This window comes from Phascolarctos cinereus, unplaced genomic scaffold (assembly GCF_003287225.1).
Source record: "Phascolarctos cinereus isolate Bilbo 61053 unplaced genomic scaffold, phaCin_HiC Scaffold_4;HRSCAF=312, whole genome shotgun sequence".
NCBI classification, from domain to species: domain Eukaryota; kingdom Metazoa; phylum Chordata; class Mammalia; order Diprotodontia; family Phascolarctidae; genus Phascolarctos; species Phascolarctos cinereus.
Genome location: NW_027555847.1, coordinates 488,201,483 through 488,220,571, shown reverse-complemented (window position 1 = coordinate 488,220,571; position 19,089 = coordinate 488,201,483). Strand labels below are relative to the sequence as shown.

General features: G+C 39.3%; 1 protein-coding gene across 20 annotated transcripts in view; it reads left to right on the top strand.

Moving 5' to 3' along the window:
• Window positions 1-19,089, top strand: part of DTNA (dystrobrevin alpha) — a 484,963-nt gene that overhangs the window by 241,783 nt on the left and 224,091 nt on the right. Inside the window, exon 1 of one of the 20 annotated variants that reach the window (XM_078153433.1) lies at window positions 12,893-13,072. The exons of the other annotated variants lie outside the window; for them this stretch is intronic. The gene's annotated coding sequence lies outside the window, so the exon portion shown is untranslated. Of the gene's footprint in view, window positions 1-12,892; window positions 13,073-19,089 lie in introns of those variants that run through there. 20 annotated transcript variants of the gene reach the window in all.

Here is a 19,089-nt window from a genome sequence, read left to right as displayed (position 1 = left end):
GTGCCAAGAACTGAGGATACAAAGAAAGGCAAAAAGCCATCCCTGCTGTCAAGGGGCTTACAAACTAAGGGGGAAGAACACATAAAAAGAAGCTGAAAAGTGGCATGATGAAGTTCATAGAAGCACAGTCAGGTGCAAAATGATGAGATGGCTACCCTGGATGCCCTCCTTTAATGGAAGGTCTGGGAGGAGCTCTCCACTGTCCACCCTCTACCCTCTCCAATAAGAAGGAAGGAGCAGACCCCGGGGCAGAGGGTACTAAGAAGGTTTGAGTTTCAGAGACTATCTTTCAGGAGATTAAATCCCAGAGGGCATGATAAATAATAATAATAACAATAAATAGTAATAATAAAAATAATAAGGTCTTAATGTTTGTCAAATGAGCAATTGGGTGAAGTATTATTTCCCTTCCCTCCCCCAAAATAGATAAAGCACCTGAAGCTTAGCCAAGGTCACACAGATTCCTCATGTCAGAAACTGGTTATGTCACGTCCTTCTGTCCTGTCCTTAGTAATAAAAGAGAAGTGGAAAGCAGCTTACTGTCATTTATATAATATCTCTGTTTACTGTCATTTATATTATATCCCATCTTCTCTGTACTGAATAAACCCAGTTCCTTTCATTTTTTTCTGATGGGGCTGATTTTCCAGTCATTTTCTTTGCTTGCCTCTGGACCTTCTCCAGGTTCTCCATTACACATTTCAGTTGTGGGGCACTAAATTGGATGAAGTATTCTAATAAAAAGCCTGACCAATGCTAATTATCAAGGGAGGATTACCTGCCATTTTGGAGCCAGGCTACAATGGCTCCAATTAACTCCCAGAGTGCCAATTAATTCTCCCAGGACTGGAGGGGCTGTCTCAGATTGAAGGCACTTGCTGAAAGCAGGTGTTCAACACAAACACACAGAAGTGTTCTGTCTGTATGTCTGGCTTATGCACATGATGAGCCACTCCATAGAACAGTTACTTAAATACAAAAATTAACCTCTTTAAATTCATTAAACTGTTTTTATATTGCACTGAATAAAATTTCAAACATTACCTTGTTCTTTTTTCTCAATATTCAAAATTGTACTCTTTCATGTACCTCATTAGTATTCCTTTTTACTGCCTTTCTTAGTAATTTTAGGAAATTTTATCCTGAATCTCTTTTCCCTCCCCTTTCTTCCTCCCAGTCATTTCTTTGACTCCCTCCCCAACTCTGCTTCCTCATTCTGTCAACCTTCATGACACCTGTGGTTCTTGCCTTTAATTTCTCCTCCAGCTGGCCCTAGCTCCATCTTGAACACCATTGCCACTAATTATTTATTTGTATGCCCACTGGGTAAAAGGCTCTGGATTTTCTATCTCTCCTCAATCTCTGTTATCCTTGATACACACTCTATTCACCAAGCAGTTAGTGTCCCTACAGGGGGGCCATCTACAGTCGTTCTGATCTGTATCTTGCCACTGAACCCAGATGGCTCCAGAGGAAAAAGTGAGGCTGGTGACTTTGCACAGCCCTCCCTCACCTAAAATGCAATTCACTTTCATGTCATGGCATCACCTTCTTGATGTCATGGTCCTCTTTGAGAATGAAGGACAAGCAATGAATAATTGAGCGTCTCTACAACTCTACTTAGTGTCCCTACTACTCCACTTAGTCATTTACTCCTTTCCCAAAAGAGTATTAAGGAGGAAAGGAATGACTCAGTCACTGCTTATTCATATATTAAATCTCTGAGCTACTGGTTCCTTTAGGAATATCAGGAATTCTCTCTTTGAGAAACACCAGGAAATATAGAATTTTCAGATTTATTCCATATGCCAGAAGCCAAAAAAAAAAAAAAGATAACTCCAGATAAAAGAACCCTCTCTGTAAATTACAGAAATCACTCAAGCTGGGGAAGCAAGCCAACTTTGGTGAGCTAGGCCTCTACTATGTTTGGGGAAATTTGGTGCCTGAATTTATTCTGTAGGTAATAATTAAAAAAAAAAAGTCCTGAATTCACTTCTAACTATTTTACTCTTATCTCTTATCTCCCTGCCTAGAAGGTAAATTCCCAAGGTCAGGAATTGAACTCCCTTCCAGGGTTTGGAATTGTTCAGTCATTTCAGTTGTGCCCAACTCTTCATGACCCCATTTGAGGTTTTCTTGGCAAAGATACTGGAGTGGTTTGCCATTTCCTTCTCCAGCTCATTTTACAGATGACTATGCATGGCAGCAAGTGTCAGGGCAGCATCCTCTTCACTTTACCCCTATCCATTTTGTATACTATATTGGAGATTGGAACAATGTAGAGAAGAGTGTAGAACTCTTCTGTATCCTCCCTGAAACTTGCTCTGAAATAACTACTAAGAAAGTTATGGCCCTATCTATGGTTACTATGGGGCAGCTAGGTGGTTTAGTTGCTAGAGTTCTGGGCTTGGAATCAGGAAGATTCGTTTTCATGAGTTCAAGTCCAGCCTCAGACATTTAGAGCTGTGTGATCCTGGGTAAATCGTTTAACATTCTTTGCCTTAGTTTCCTCATATGTAAAATGAGCCAGAGGAGGACATGCCCACCACTCTAGTATCTTGGCCAGCAAAACCCCAAATGGTGTCATGAAGAGTCAGATATGACTGAAATGACTGAACAGTAACAATGGTAACTTTAAAGCAATGTTTCCCTATATTATACTACATTAAACATCCCAATTCATACCTTTAAAGAAGAAAACCACACACACACACACACACACACACACACACACACACACACACACAATTGTTTTACTTAATGATCACAGTATTACCATCTTGAGCCAGGCAAATTGTTTTTCTATCCAATGTGCTTTATGATGAAGGAATAGTTGGAAATCATTTTTTTTATACTTCATTACACATTTTCCCTTATATACCATGATTATACAAGTTGTGTAGTTATTCTGTAGAGCCCTGTGACCTGATAGCTAAACTTAGAGCCAGTTAAGGGGAAAACATTTAGAGAAAATCTGGTACAGAAGGTTCAGAGACAGAGAAAGTGAACACTTCTAATGACAGGGTCTTAGGAATTTGTTTGTTCTCTTGGCCTTGGAAAAAAGATTGGGTTTCCAGAAATGTCTTTTTCTACCTCTGGCAGAGAAAGAATACATTGATCTAAATAAAGACATTACCATGGCAATAAAGGCAGAAAGCCCATCTATCTGAGTGTACAGGATGTGGGGCTGTCACAGAAGGTGATGCAAAGGTTACATTTGGTGTAGAACATGGCGACTTGCCAACAGAATGTACCACTGAGCTCAAATCACAGGCTTCCTCTGATCTTTCAATGTGATATTAATGCAATAATTGAATTCAAATGAGCTCTCACTGACCTTAAATAGGTTTTGGGCTCATTTACCTTATGAATAGCCTGATCCTTCATTTAGCCCAGCATTTTTCTTTTTTAGTTTCTTTCCACATTACTGCTTGTGTATTCTGACAGAAATATAATTAGTGATTTTTTTACCTGGGGGAAAAACAGTTCAGAGTGTGTATGCGTACTAGGGTAGTGGGGTGAAGATACTCCATTCAGAAGACAGTTCAATAGGTGGGAGGCAGAAAACAATCTTATTGCAGGCCCAGTTAAAATGAGAAAGGGGATGGTAAGATTAGGCACCAGAAGGGAATGTTGTATCAATAGTATCCTGGGGCTGGAGACCTTGGAAGAGAAGAGGAAGCCAGCTCACTCCATGTAATGCATACCGGTGCAGGGCCATAAGGGGACACTGATCTCCCAATTGTTGCAGAGGAAAAACACTACCCTTTGGAAGAAACTGTTTCCTCAATAAATTTTTAGCACCCTAAGGAAAAGTCTGAGTTTTCCCCATCCTAATTACAACTTCATATTCTAGTTTTGTTATGGGGTGAAATGTTCTTTTTTCTAGTCATTCTCAACAATTTTTTTTCTCTACCAGTAGCAGGTGCACCCTAGTGGCAACACCAAATGTTCTTTTCTCCCACAAGTGACAATGTCTCCCCTCTCCAAATGATACCCATCTATTATTTGAAAGTTGAAATACTGAGCATGTGGCATGCTTCATAGTGGATGCCAAATGAGGAGCTGGAAGAAAGAATTATAGAGGAAAGATTTGGAATTTTAAATGACCTTGACATCTATAGAGGCTGCCTGGTACAATGGAAAGATCTATGGAATGGGAGTCAGGAAAATCAGATTTGGTTTATGACTAGTCTACTTAATAGCCGTGTGACTTTGAACAAGACAACTTCTCTTGCCCTTGTGGGCAAAATAAGGCACTAGATGATTTTAAAAGTCCCTTTTACCACTAACATCCTATGTCTTAAAAACCAATATGTCCTATTGGACTATAAGCCAGTAGTTAATAGTTCAAAAGAGGTAGGTGGAATACAATATACTGATGGAGAAAAAAAACTACAAAAAGTCAAGATTTGGATTGAATTTCTAGGAAATTAATATCAGAAAAGGTTCAGGGTTTCATAATAGTCCAGATGTAGAAAGATACAGCCATTAATCACCATAGTCAGTCAACTAGCATTTCAATCAACAAACGTTTATTAAGTACTTACTATGTCCCACATACTGTGCTAAGTACCAAGGATATAAAGAAAGAAAAAAATTAGTTCCTGGTTTCAAGGAGCATGCATTTCATCCTGATGTATTAGTAGTAGGGTAGTGTGAAGAAATTGCAAAGCAGATCCTGTGTCTGGTTGTGTTTCTGTTTTAGAAGTGTACAATTTGAAAAGGGTTTGAAGCAGTATAATACAAGTAACTAGAATGATGTCGAGCAGAATGGAGAAAAGACAACATTAAAGGAACAAAAGGTTTTAGTTAAGGGAGCTCAAGGATGTTTTGATGACTTTTCTAAAGTCTGAAAAATTATTTTTTGGAAGGTGGTCTTTCACTGAAGATCAAACAAGAAGAAATGGACTCAATTTGAAACAAAAGAGATAGAAGAGAAAGAGATAGAAGATAATCATAAGATAGCCTGGTAGCAAATGCTCATCAAAATTGAGATGGCTTATAATTTGAGTACTTTTTTTTGGAGAATTTTCAAGAATTGGATGGGTATATCTGGTTCAGATATCTTAAGTTATCAATATAGAAAGGGTCTAGGAAATTTCTGTCATCCAAACTTGTCACTATTGTTTGAAAGCTTTTCACAAGCACTGTTTTCTATGATATATGCCAAGCCATTACAAGAATGCAGCATGTGGTATTGTCTGAAAAAGATAGCTTTCTAGCTGTAGGTTATATTATTTTATTAAAGTTCAAATGCCTTTATTAGAGTTGACTTTATTTCAAGATGGTATCCTCTAAACTTTTCTTAACTTACCACAGATCTGTATAGATTAAGTGTTACCACATCTACAATCAGTCAATAAATAAAGTGCCTACTATGTGCCCAGCACTGTGCTAAACAGTGGAAATACAAAAGGAGCAAAAGACATTCCTTGCCTTCAAGGAACTAACGATCTACTGGGGAAGAGGATAGTAATACATATACATACTACATATATACATATATATATGTATATACATATACACACACATATGTATCATATATCTATTTATGTATGTATATATGTTATACAAAGCAAACTATGTACAGGATAAATAGGAAATAATTAACAGAGTCTAGGCACTAGAATTAGGAGGGGTTGAGGAAGATTTCCAGTAAAAGATGGGATGTTAGTTGAGGCTTAAAGACAGCCAGGGAGGTCAGTAGGTATAGCAGAGAAGGGAGAGTGTTCCAGTCCTGTGGGACAGCCAGAGAAAATGCCCAGAGCCAAGAGATGTGTCTTGTTCATGGAATGGCAATGAAGCCATTATCACTGGATCAAAGAGTATGTATTAGGGAATAAGTTTAGCAATGAAATGAATGACCTCTGGAGCTCTCTTCCAGTTAGACCATGCCAAAATTGTCTAAGCAAGAGTTCCTGGGTTGACAATCTGAAGCACTGGTATGTAAGAGAGATAGTGTATGGTCCTCAAGTGAAAAAATTGTTTTGTTTTTATCTCAATGACCCAGTGCCTAGAACCACGCCTGTGTAAGAAACTCCCGATGGGGAGACTCCAGTCTTCGGGGAAGCTGAGCAGTTTAACTATAATTTGTAGACATAAGAGAATTACATGAGGCACTGAGAGCTTAAAACTTCCTTTAGTCATGCAACTACTGCATATATCATAGATAAGACTTGGTCACAGAGTCTGCCTGACCCTTTATCAGATTGTTTCTCATCTTATGTATGTAGTAAGTTTTTAATAAATTTTGCTAAATTATTGTTGAAGGTGGAAAACTTTTTTTTTACTATAGGTGACTAGATTTTGTATATAGAATAATAGTACAGCAAAGCATCAATAATCACTCTTTCTAAAATTGAAAGAGAAGCAGATCCTGACAGTCAGTTAACAGACATTTATTAAATACTTACTATGTGCACTAGGAATGGTTAAGTGGTGAAGTTCATAGAGCTCTAGGCCTGGAGTCAGGAAGACCTGAGTTCAAATCCAGCCTATATACTTACTAGGTGTGTGACCCTTAGCGACTTACTTAACCCTGTTTGCCTCAGTTTCTCCTCTATAAACAGAGTTGGAGAAGGAAATGACAAACCACTCCGATACCATTTTTTGCTTTTTGGTGAGGCAGTCGGGGTTAAGTGACTTGCCCAGGGTCACACAGCTAGGAAGTGTCTGTCTGAGGTCAGATTTGAACTCAGGTCCACCTGACTCCATGCACTGCACCACCTAGCTGCCCCCACTCCAATATCTTTACCAAGAAAACCCCAAATGGGGTCATGAAGAGTTGGACATAACTCAAAAAACAACTGACCAATGACAAAAAAAATGTGGACTACCATTTGTAAAATAAGACTTTTAAGAATTAAAAAAAAAAGAACAGAACCAAGCATCCTCATGTACTGCAGTTGATAAGAAGGAAAATATCAATCCGTTTTCCTAACTCAAATTATTAGCTTTCCTAACAAAAAACATTCAATACTCCACAACTATATGTGTCTTGTGCCTAGAGAGACACAAAACTGTCCATCCGATAGATTTAGTGGGAAGAAGTCAGTTCGTAGAAGGAGGAAGAATGAGCTAAAGACTCCCAAAGTTGTAAATAGGAGCGATCCAGAAGTCTGTTTTTAGTTGTTGCTTGAGCTAGAACAGATATGAATTATTCAGACTCTGGCTGAATCAATCTTTGCTTCATCAGTCTGTCGGCAAAGAGCGAGCAGGTGCTGAATCCACTTTCACTGTAGGTGCTGCTGCTTGTCTTTCCCATGCTTTTTGCCTCACTCATCCACTCAGACACTTCATAGAGCAATGTCATCACGATTCACAGTACTTAGAAAATTTTCAGGGCTGTTCTGGTGCCAAGACTATTTTAATAATCTCAGCCAAATGTTTGAGTTGGTTGGTTAAGATAGAGAAAATACTGCAGTGCACATTTATTTTCTCCTTTCTGAAAACTTGCTGAAATTTAAAATGTCAGACTCCTCACCCTCTCCCTCCTCCAGGGTTATCTTCTTATGCCACGCCATTGAAGATAGGCTTGAAGGAGAATTGAGTAAGAATTTCCTTGCGCGGCTAACCTTGATGTAGCCTAGCATGCGCAAGAAGCCAGATGTGTAGAATACAGTTCAGTTTGCACAAACTGTTGCTAGTTGAGGTGACATATATTTTAAGGTCAGCTACAGTCAACAGATTATTAAAATGTGCCTGTGTTCACACCTTTCTCAAGTCAGTTGTTCATTTACTTGCTTATTTCCTGGAGGCTGCTGTCTCTTTGTTAGCATATTATTTTTTGCCCTGGGGAGGGAGTTCAAACCCCAAAAAGTGATCACCTGTGTTTTTTCTCTTTCATTATCAAGCCAAATGTTATTTTAAAGAATGATTTATCTTTAACAAAAAGGGCAAGGTATTAATTGGAGAACTTTTCAACATAGGAGGATTCTAATGATCTTTATGTGTGACTATATGTTTGATTATAAAGCTTAACGTTCATTTCATAAGCCTTTCTACATCATGAACGTGTGGAATTTGTTGACTTGTTATCCATCCTTATTAGACTGGTTGCTATCAACAGATCTACGTCTTTGCTTTATTGGCCATGGAAAGCCTTTGTTTGAAATAAATATAATGCTAGCTCCTCATATTTAAAGTATTTCTAGGCTTATAAAGCACTTCGCTGAAAATGACCCTGTGAGATAGGTAGTGTGAGTATTATTGTGTGGTACTTTAGGGATTGGGCTACCTGGATGGGTCAGTGGATAGAGCACTGAGCCTAGAATCAGGGAGACCTGGATTCAAATCCAGACTCAGCCATCTGCTAGCTGTGTAACTCTGGGCAAGTCACTTAGCCTTTGTTTGTCTAGAACAGGGGTAAGGAACCTGTGGCCTGAAGGCCACATATGGCCTTCTAGGTCCTTGAGTGCAGCCTTTTGAATGAGTCTAAATTTTATAGAACGGACCCTGATTTGTTCTGTGAAGTTTGGATTCAGTCAAAGGGCCAAACCTGAGGACCTAGAGGGCCACATGTAACCTCGAGGCCGCAGGTCCCCATGCCTACCTGTTGAGGGCCGATCTTAAGAGTCTGATAAGGGTTTAAGATCCAAGGCAGAGTTTGACCTCTGCTCAGGCTTTCACCCCAAAGGGCTCAAAGATTAAGTGGTACGGCTCCCCAAATTCCTTCCTGATAAAGAGGTCTCTGAGATATCCATTCTCTCTCTTTGAACCTTAGATTTACGTATTTACTCCTCTATGCAGGTGGCGCCAAGGCACCTGGGAAAATCTTGGAATCTACAGCCCAATCTAGGAACCCTGATAAGGAGGAAATTCATGATTGTTACTTCCTCAGCAGATGTTCTGGGGAGTATCTTGTGGGGAAGACTCTTTGAAGTTAGGCTAGATCTTCCCTATATATTCTGTGCCCTCAGATGAATAAACTGAGCCAGTAATTCTACTCTGCCTGGCCCATGTCATAAGTTATTTCACGCCTCTCCATTCGGTGTACAATCTGGTTGCGGGCGACACCTACCCTAAAAGGTAGCTAGGTGGCTCAGTGGATAGAGCCTGGGCCTAGAGTCAGAAAGACCTGAGTTCAAATTGGCCTCAGACACTTATTAGTGGTGTGACCCTGGGCAAGTCATTTAACCTCTGTTTGCCTTAATCCACTAGAGAAGGAAATGGAAAACCATTCCACTATCTTTACCAAGAAAACTCCATGGACAGTATGAACCATACTGTCCATGGGGGCATGTAGAGTTGGATACAACTGAACAACAACTTTAGGGATAAGGAAAATGAGACTCAGAAAAGCAGCAGCTGTAGATAGTAAGTGCCCCACTTGTGACAAAAACTCTTTTCCTCCTCTTCTTTCCACTGCACCATGCTTCCTCTCAATGAGCCACTGTGTCCACCGTGCTGTTTGCCACCTGGAGTCTCATGATGACTGTGGAACACATGGTGGATTATGTGTGCCTCATTGAAAACAGTCATAGCTACAGTCCTTTTCATGACGGGAGAGCTATGAGCTACCTTGGTAGTAGACACTGCCAAGCTTTCTTTCCTTTCCACTTACAATACCTGAAATGTATATAATGCTCTAAAGTTGTTGGTGCACTTTACATTATATCATTTGAGTCTCACAACTCAGTGAGGTAAGGAATGCATGCATTATTATCCCTGTTTTACAGATAAGAAATCTGAGGTCTGAGAAGCCAAGTGACTTACCCATGTTCACATAGTTCATATCAGAGAAAGGATTCAAATACAAGGTTTCCTGATTCCAGACCTAGCCCTTTGTTCACTAAGACATGCTATTTCTCATGTTTGTTGCTCAGTCATTTCAGTTGTGTCTGATTCTTTGTGACCTCATTTTTCGGGTTTTCTTGGCAAAGACACTGGAGTGCTTTACTGTTTGTTTTCGAGCTCATTTTACAGATGAGGAAACTGAAGCAAGCAGGGTTAAGTGACTTGCTCAGGGTCACATAGCTAGTAGATGCTGAGGCCAGATTTGAATTCAGGGAGATGAGTCTCCCTGACTCCAGACCCGACACTCTATCCACTGTGTCACCTACCTGCCCCACTATTTCTCAGAGACTCTCCTAAATAGAAATGAAGATGGGAGCCTTGGTTGAGATACTTTTAGGACTCAAATGCTTACTGATAAGTACTCGCAACTAAGCTCCTAACCCCCTTGCTTATAAATCTGAAAGGAATGCCATCTCCTCCAGGAGCTTTCTCGTTCTTCATGGTTCTGACTATGACATGGTCTTCAAAGTTAGTGATGAAATCTTCTTCATTGCATTTTCAAATTTTTAAAAGTTTATCAAAGTTCATTGAAGGAAGGCTAAGGGAGCAGATGAACAAGGTCAAGTGCCTACACAAAGGTGAAAACTTTGGTGGACTTAGTCAAGTCAATGTAACAAAGATTAGTTAGGCACCTGCGGTATGCAGAGTATTGTACTAGGTGTCAGGATAGAACAAAGGTCAGTAGGGTTTAGTCACAAGTGGAAGAAATACAGGATAGGCACGCAGACACTATACTACAAAAGAGATCATGACAGATGTGGAGAGAGAGGTATACTGAATGTTACAAGATATTCAAAGAGCCGAGATCACTTCAAACTTGGGGCATCAGGGAATGGCAGTTACGGAGTGAATGGCAAAGTAACTGAGCCTTGGAAGACAGGAAGAATTTTAATGGATGGAAATAGGGGAGAAGAGGATAGAAAAGAGATTCATTCCAGGCATGCATGGAAAGTTTAAATAAATGTCTCATAGCTGGGAAAGGATAGGACAAATTCATGGAATGGTGAATGCTCCCATTTGACTTGGAATTAAGGAAATTACAATCCTGAGGGACTGTATTTTGTCTACTCATAGAATAGTTCATTTGGACTGAGATGAGGGAAATTTTAACATAATGCTGAAGTGGTTGGAGTTTGACATGTGTGTGTATATATAACACATATATGCACACATTCACGTATGTGTATATATACATTTATATATACATACATACATCATGTATATATGTTTTTATAGGTTTATATACATATATGCATTTTTTTGGAAGCAAGAAATGAATATGAAAACAACTGGTTAGCAAAGCAAAAGGAAAGAGGGAGAAGGCTATAGTCCTGTTGAAGGATGAATGTAGACAAGACTTAATGCCAAACCCCCGACTTCTTCCTGTCACATACTAAAGTGCTGGTAACAATGAAAATGCTTCCAGTGGCCGTGAAAGTCTTTCCATAATTACCCAGCCATTGAGTTTGGATTTAGTAAGAACTTCATAAGCACAACCAAATCAGTGGAGAAAGCATGATGTAGCCTAGTTAATTAAAAGATAGCCAGGTGGCACAATGGATGGAGAGTGGGAGTTGGAGTCAGGAAGACCTGAGTTCAAATCCAGCCTCAGATACTTATTGGCTATGTGACTCTGGACAAGTCATTTAACTATCTTAGCCTCAGTTTCCTCATCTGGAAAATAGATGAAGTGACACTGGCCTCGTTGTTGCTTCCAGAACAGGGCATGCTAGGCTTTGGTCATTTTTTTCTGTCTCTCCTCTATATCTGGCATTTTCTCTCTCCTCATTTCCATTTCCTAGCCTTCCCTGACTTCCTTCAAGTCCCTCCTAGAAATCCACCTTCTACAAGAAATCTTTCCCAGTCCTTAAATTTAGTGCCTGATCTTTCCGTTTATTAGTTCCTATTTATCTTGTTTGTAGTTTATTTGTACATATTTGTTTGCACATTGTCTCCCTGATTAAATTGCCGAGTCCTCAAGAGCAGGGGCTAGGTTTTTTGGGTTGTTTTTTTTTTTTTGTATCCCTGGAGATTAGCAGAGTGCCGGGCATATAAAGACACTTAATAATTGTATGTTGATTGACTCATGGTAGTACCTACCTCCCAGTGTTGTTGGGAGCATAAAATAAGATAGTATTTGCAAAGCACTTTGCTAACCTCAAAGCATTATATAAATACTAGTTATTATTAATTCAAGTGAAAGATATGTTTATTTGGTGCTTGAATTTTCTTTTTTTGATTTGACTGTAGAAAACCCATTGTGCTGTTTCATACTTCCAAAAAAACTGTTTATTAATGTAAAGTAAAGTAAGTAAAGTAAGCAAGGACCACCCTTCTTTTAGACTTAGTCTGAAGATACTTGGATAACGTCATGATTAAATATTACAGCTATTCTTGATCTGAAGCCTCTCTATTCAGTTTTGTTGATACTGAGTCTATCAACCCAGAATCAGTATTGAAAAGGACATCCAAGTGCAATTATGAAGGCTGTGATCAATTTTAATTAAATAGTTCTAACTGGTTTTAATAGTAATTTAATGTTGGATTTTATAACAAAGCAGAACTATGCCTTCTGCAGTGTCTGCTATAGAAAACTGCAGTGGGAATAACTCTTTAAGTAGCAAATGTAATTGTTCAGTAGTGTTTTCAACACCTGTATCCCTGTATTTGCTAAGCTACTTTAACATGATTTTTAAAAGTGGAATTAAGAAACTGATTGCATTTCCTATAAAGTCAGTGATGAGAATTTTAAGTTTTCTAAATGATGTGAGTAGATAATCATCAGCAATTTCAGAGATTAGTGACAACTTAAAAATTTCTTATGTTCAACTCATTTATTTTAAAAGCTTTGGAGGATTTCCCCTCCCTTTTTTCACCTCCGTACAATGAATTCTTTCCATTTGTTTTTCCTTATAAATGTGAGTCTCAGGAAGCAACCTAAATACATCCAAATTAACCTTATAGCACAAGGAGAAAAAACTAAAACCTGACTTTTTCAGTGGGGGTAGAGGGGTAAAAAAGCAACTTTTTGTCAAGCCTTTTGTATTCTAGCAGCTGGATGCATTGCTACCATAGTAACAGACCACATGATGAGGTGTATTAGATTGCTGTGTGTAGAGCACAGGGAGAATGAGCGCAGCTTTTTATGGAAGTTAAAGGTTACTTTGGAGTTTCTTCTGTAGAAATGAGTGAGGTCAAATGCTCTAGTTCCAGAATACGCCGTACTCCAAAAGAAACATTAGGGCTATGTTGGTGCAGTAAACTGCAGACTAAGGTAAGGTTTAATCGCGTCTAACTAAAAATGGAACTCCTTTTAACTTGCTGTTTCTCCAGAAGCTTGACTTAAAGGGAGGAATCCCACCCTAGGTCTTTCTCCTAGAGGTACACTATATCCACCCCATCCCCCCACCCCAGTCGTTTCCCACCCCCTCCTTTCCCAGCGTCCTCGACCCCGTTCCTCAGCGCCCCTCTACTCCTGTAACTCCCAACCCAAGAACCCCACCAGGTTTTGAATTTGAGAGGGCAAAAAGATTCAGAGTTTTTGTAGTCCACGGAGCGTGTGCCTTAAAGATAGCTAAGTAGAAATGAACTGATTGATGTGAGTTGGATTCCTATTGCCTCCCTACCCATCAATGAAAAAGTGTCCTGGGGGTTTCATTTTTTACTTCTGTTTCATCTTTGTAAATATTCCACAGGTCACAGAAGCCAGTTTCTCAAGAATAGTCATTCTATGTGGCAAGCTAATCAGAGCCGTGCTTAGATTTGCCAGCATTCTACTTGCAATATTTAAATAGTGTTTTCCCTTTTATAATAACATCAGTTCCTCTCCTACCCAACAAACTTTATCAGAATGGCAAGGTTTTACCTAAGGCTTTCACTGTAATTTCCTATTCGTTTTTCCTTTTCTACTAGACACTTGGACATAGCTGAGCACAACTTTGTTGCTGTTGTTAAAGAATTGAAAGAAAGGCTGAATATTAAATGCAGGCACCTAGGAACTGCACACCAATGAGCAGCAGATGTAAGCAATTAATTATGGCATTGACCTGTTTAGTAAAACATCGTTCCCAGAGCACTGGGACAATCCATTCCCACTTCGTTCTTGTTTATACTGCCATCCAAATTACTTGCTTCGAAGGGGCAGACATATTCACATAGCACTTTTAAAACAACAAAAAAAAAAAATTCTTTTTTTCTTTAATATTCTGGTTATACTTTCTCTGGTATGGAAAAATAGTGGTCTCCATATCAGATATCTAATCCTCTCCTAAGAAAACAGGTTATTTAAAATTGTTAGCCAAGAATATACTTGAATCCATTTTATAATTTTTACTTTATACTTTAAGTGACATAATCAAAATCAACAGTAATAAAAGTCTTGCCATTGTGATGATTTAATTTGTACAAATTTGGAACTTCAGACAGTGTAACAAATAGTATAAAATCCTTGGTTAACTAATATAGGTTTTTAGATTTAGGAGCGACTGAAGTTAGAGCAGCTAGGTGGCACCATAGTGGACAGAGTGCTGGGCCTGAAGTCATCTTCCTGAGTTCAAATCCAGCCTCAGACACTTATTAGCTGTGTGCTGCTGGGCAAATCACTTAACGCTATATACCTCAGTTTCCTTATTTGTAAAATGAGCTGGAGAAGGAAATGGCAAACCACTCCAGTATCTTTGCCAAGACAACTCCAAATAGGGTCACAAATAGTCGGATGTGACTGAAACGACTAAGCGTCATCACAGTTAGTTACTTGTCTGTTTCTACCTCATGCTCTTAACTTAAACTAAAAATGCTGGTCATGCACCACATATCAAAGAGGAGAAAGTGAGCCTATGCTAGGCTAGTGAGCAAGGTTGGTTCTAAAGCAATTCCTTGGTGAATTTCATCGATGTTGGCAAGTTTCCCTCTGCCCAGGTGGTTGTCTAAAGAGAAAGATGGTGTCTGGTGTTTAAACCAGAATTGAAAAAAAAAAACCTTACGCGATCATAATCAAAGAGAAATGTTACATTGATAGCAAGTATGGAATGTATAAGGGCTGTGACAGCCAACACTAGAATGCAATACAGGAATGAGTTCAACTTATTCAGTTACCTAGAATTTTTTAAGCTCTCAGGCATGAGAGCTTATGCCAGGCACTGGCATACAAATACAAGAAGAAAGATAATCCTTGTTCTCAAGATGCTTAAAATCTAATGGGAGATGGCACACATAAAGGGGGGGAAGAGGGGAACAAAGGTACCAGATGAAGGGGTGGGATGGTAGAGGATGTCCAGAGTGCAACCAGGCGAGGAATGAGTTATGTATAGCCTGGATGCCTTCCTTAAATGGAGGTTCTTTAAAAAAATAATAATAATACCTTATTTTTTTCCTCAGTTACATGTTAAAACACTTTTGAACATTTTTTTTAAGTTTTGAGTTCCAAACTCTATTCCTCTCTCCCCCCTCACCCCGTCCCTGGGATAGTAAGCAATCTGATATAGGTTGTACATGTACAATCATATAAAACATTTCCATATTAGTTATTTTAATGGAGGTTCTAGGAGGAGCCATTCAATTGGAGAAGGAGGCTACAGGTGCAGAAGTATTTCCAGTGTGTGAATTCCAGGGCTGGAGTGAGGCTGCAGGATGAAGATCTAGGCATGTTTGAGGAGCACCAAAATTCAGCATGAGAAGAGATGAGACTTCATGAATTATTTTACCTACCTCAGAGTAGTTGTGAGCATAGAATAGACTAAGAATAATAAAATAGAAAAACATGTTCCGTATTTTATAACTATGAGGTACTATTTATTATTATTGTTGAATTATTAAGATTGCTGGTTGGTAGAAAGACATTCAGTTCAGAGTATAGACAGAATAAAAGAAAAATCAGTAGAAAATTGTTTTAAATGGGAAATTCATAATGTATCTTTCCATAGGAGAAAGGAATATATTCTAAATAAATGCAATGGTATTTATTAAGCACTTACCATATGCTAGATAAAGTGTTAAGTGCTAGGGATAGAAAGAAAAGCAAGCAAAACAATCCCTGCCCTGCTTATATTTTAGTAGAGGAAGACCTACCGGGAGTGTTAAGGCAGGTAGGTGGATAGACTCAATCTTCCTGAGTTCAAATCTGGCTTCAGACACTTCCTGGCAGTGTGACCCTGGACAAGTCACTTAATCTGTTTGCCTCTATTTCCTCATCTGTAAAATGAGCTGGAGAAGGACACGGCAAACCACTCCAGTAACTGTGCCAAGAAAACCCCAAATGGGGTCACCAAGAGTCAAACACAATTGAACAACAGTAATAATAGGGAGTGATAGAGAGGGAAGGATGTTTTATTATGGGAAGTCACAGGGGTGGTGAGTGGAACTCACAGAGTGTGAAATGACTCACTTTTTTCCAAGAACGGCAATGTTTTGATTTCTGTTCCCAGAGTTGGAGGTAAACAGAGGTGGGTGGGAGACATGAGGATGGCTGGAAAGCAGTGTGGTGGGTTTGGGTTTGAGCTAAATGTGGAGAATTAAATCAGTCAGGATCCCAGGGTAGGAAGCAGAGGCTGGAGCTCGATGGTGTGGAAATAAGACAAACCTCTGGGCACCTATGCTTTTTCTTCCTAATCTTATAACTTTCCCCTGAGCTACTGAATCAGATTAACAGATACCTTTATCAATGCCTGACTGCTTCATTTTTATTAGCTCTGCACACAAGGAGAAAAGACCTGGAGTACTACTAGTATTTGAGTAGCAAATTCAATACATTTTTCAAAAGGCATAATTTAGCATAAATTTTAAAAGGCACAGATTGTCCCTTTCTGTTCTTTGTAGTTGGAATGAAGAGATGTTACAGGGGCATATGCTGAATTCACTAACATCGTGGGCTATGATAATTCTTGAAAGCTACACATAGCACTGGCCTAGAGTGAGTATTTTGTACTTAATATTTCATTAGTCTAGGACAGCTAGGTGGCAGAGTGGTTAGACTGCCAGGCCTGGAGTCTCAGAAAGACCCGAGTTCAAATGTGACCTTGGACACTTCATAGCTGTGCAATCCTGGGCAAGTCACTTAATTCCTATTTGCCTCTGTTTCCTCATTTGTGACCTGGAAATAACCCACAGCACCTATCTCCTAGGATTGTTGTGAGGATCAGATGAGATATAATTGTGAAGTGCTTAGCACAGTTCTTGACATATAAAAAGTGCTATATCAATGTTATTATTATCAATTATGAGCCATTACTCTCTTTCCCATACTCTGTATCCTAGACAAATTGGGGTTATTTGCAGCCCTTTCCCTTCCCCTTTCAGCATTTTTAGGTCTCCTAATTTTTGGGCTCAATGATTAGCTCAGGTCAACAACCCCTCACCCCTCATTCCTGGAATGAACTCCCTTCTCCTCCTAGTCTCAGACTGTGGAAGTCCCTTTCTTCCTTCTGAGACCCAATCCGGGTGATGTTCTTCTGTGGGAATCCTTCCTTCATCTCCTTCCTCTATAACCCCTAGGTCAAAGTGAGCTCTCCGTCCTTAAATCTTTCAAGAAACAGAGCACCACTTGGCATTTTCTCTTGCAGTTCCACTCTTACATTGGTTTGGTTCCTAGTGTCTCCTCCCCGATGTGATTGAAAGCTCTTTCATGTTTGCATCTCTGTCAGATCTGTACTTAGGTTATCAGAGACTAGCAAGGCTCCTGTACTTAAGCAGACACTTAAGTATTTGTTGAATCTGAATGTCCCTGAAGGCCAGTGAACTGTGAACGGACTTAAATATTGGAATCCTTTTATATTGTAAATCACGACCCTTTCCCTACCCCTTCCCAATTCCTTTCCTCAATTCCCATTGGGTGCAGAGTTGTGGCACACACCTGTGATCTCTGTTAACTAGGAGGCTGAGGTTGGTGGGTACCTTGAGCGAAGAGTTCTAAGCTATAGTGGGCTAGGCTGATTGGGTATCCATCCACATTAAGCTGAGCCCCAATATAGTAAGCAGCCCCAGGAGGAGAGGGACCACTAGACTGCCGGAGAAGGAGCAGCGAAGCAACCCAGAGCAGACAAACAGAGCAGGTTAAAGCTCCTGTGCTGACCAGTATTTAGATCAAACCCACAAGTGGCTGCTGTACTTCTAGTCTAAGCAAGATAGGCAAATCCAACCACAAAAGAATGAAAGAAAGTAGGAAGAAAAGAGAGACACCGAGAGGCGGAGGAATGGAAGAAAGGAGGAAGGAAGGAAGGAAAAAGAAGAACAAAGGAAAGAAAGAATAAAAAAGTAACTGTCAGAAAAATCTAAATTCAGGTTGGGGGGTTGGGAGGATTCTTAAGGCTGGCACACCCATTTAAGTAATATTGATTTTTTTATAGATCAAGTATTTCTTCTGTCCAAATCCAAGTCATTAAAAAAATCATCAAATGGCCTTTGAGTTCAAAGAACTATAACATTTTTATGGAAGATCTAAGCTATTTAAAAACTTGGACACTGTATTTGTAGTGTTTTATCCCTATAGTAGGTAGTGATATAATGAAAGAAAAATAGACTACCTCCCTAATGATATAGATATCCCTTCTTGGTTGAGTGAAATGCAGATGATAGTTTTCTCAAGCAAAAAAAGTGTCAATATTCCTTAAACAGATAAAAAAAAATTCAATGAGCTCAGTGCTATACATTATAAGCTAGCTACTCAGTCCTGAGGAGTGGTCATATTTAGGAACATCCTATATTCTGTCAATCAAGATTTTTATTGATATCTTTTCTTTTTATATCACCTTCATTTTCCTTCCTTCTCCTCCCCAGGGAGCCCTTGTAGGGAAAAAAACCGAAAAACAAAGCCAGGAAAGCTCAGTAAAATTATTAAATGTACCAGATAAATAAATCCCATAACATATGCAGTGTTCCATATCTGTAGGCAGCCATGTAAAATTTTTTTTCTTTAAAACAGATTAGACTTGCTTCTCAGGAGGATTTGGTATTCATTATTAGACATCTAACTTTTTTTTTTGGTGAGGCAATTGGGGGTAAGTGACTTGCCCAGAGTCACACAGCTAGTAAGTGTCAAGTGTCTAAGGCTAGATTTGAACTCAGGTTTTCCTGACTCGAGGGTCAGTGTTCTATCTACTGCACCACCTAGCTGCCCCTCATTTAGCTTATTTTTTTAAACCACATTTCTGAATGTGATAATAAAAGGAATTTCCAGTGAATCAGATATAGCTAGTTTAAAAAAATCTGTTAGATTGGTAAGTACTCAGTCTACCTTAGAAGGCAATGTGGTATAGTAGAAAGGATGCTAAACATAAGTGACAGGACCTGAGTTCAAAT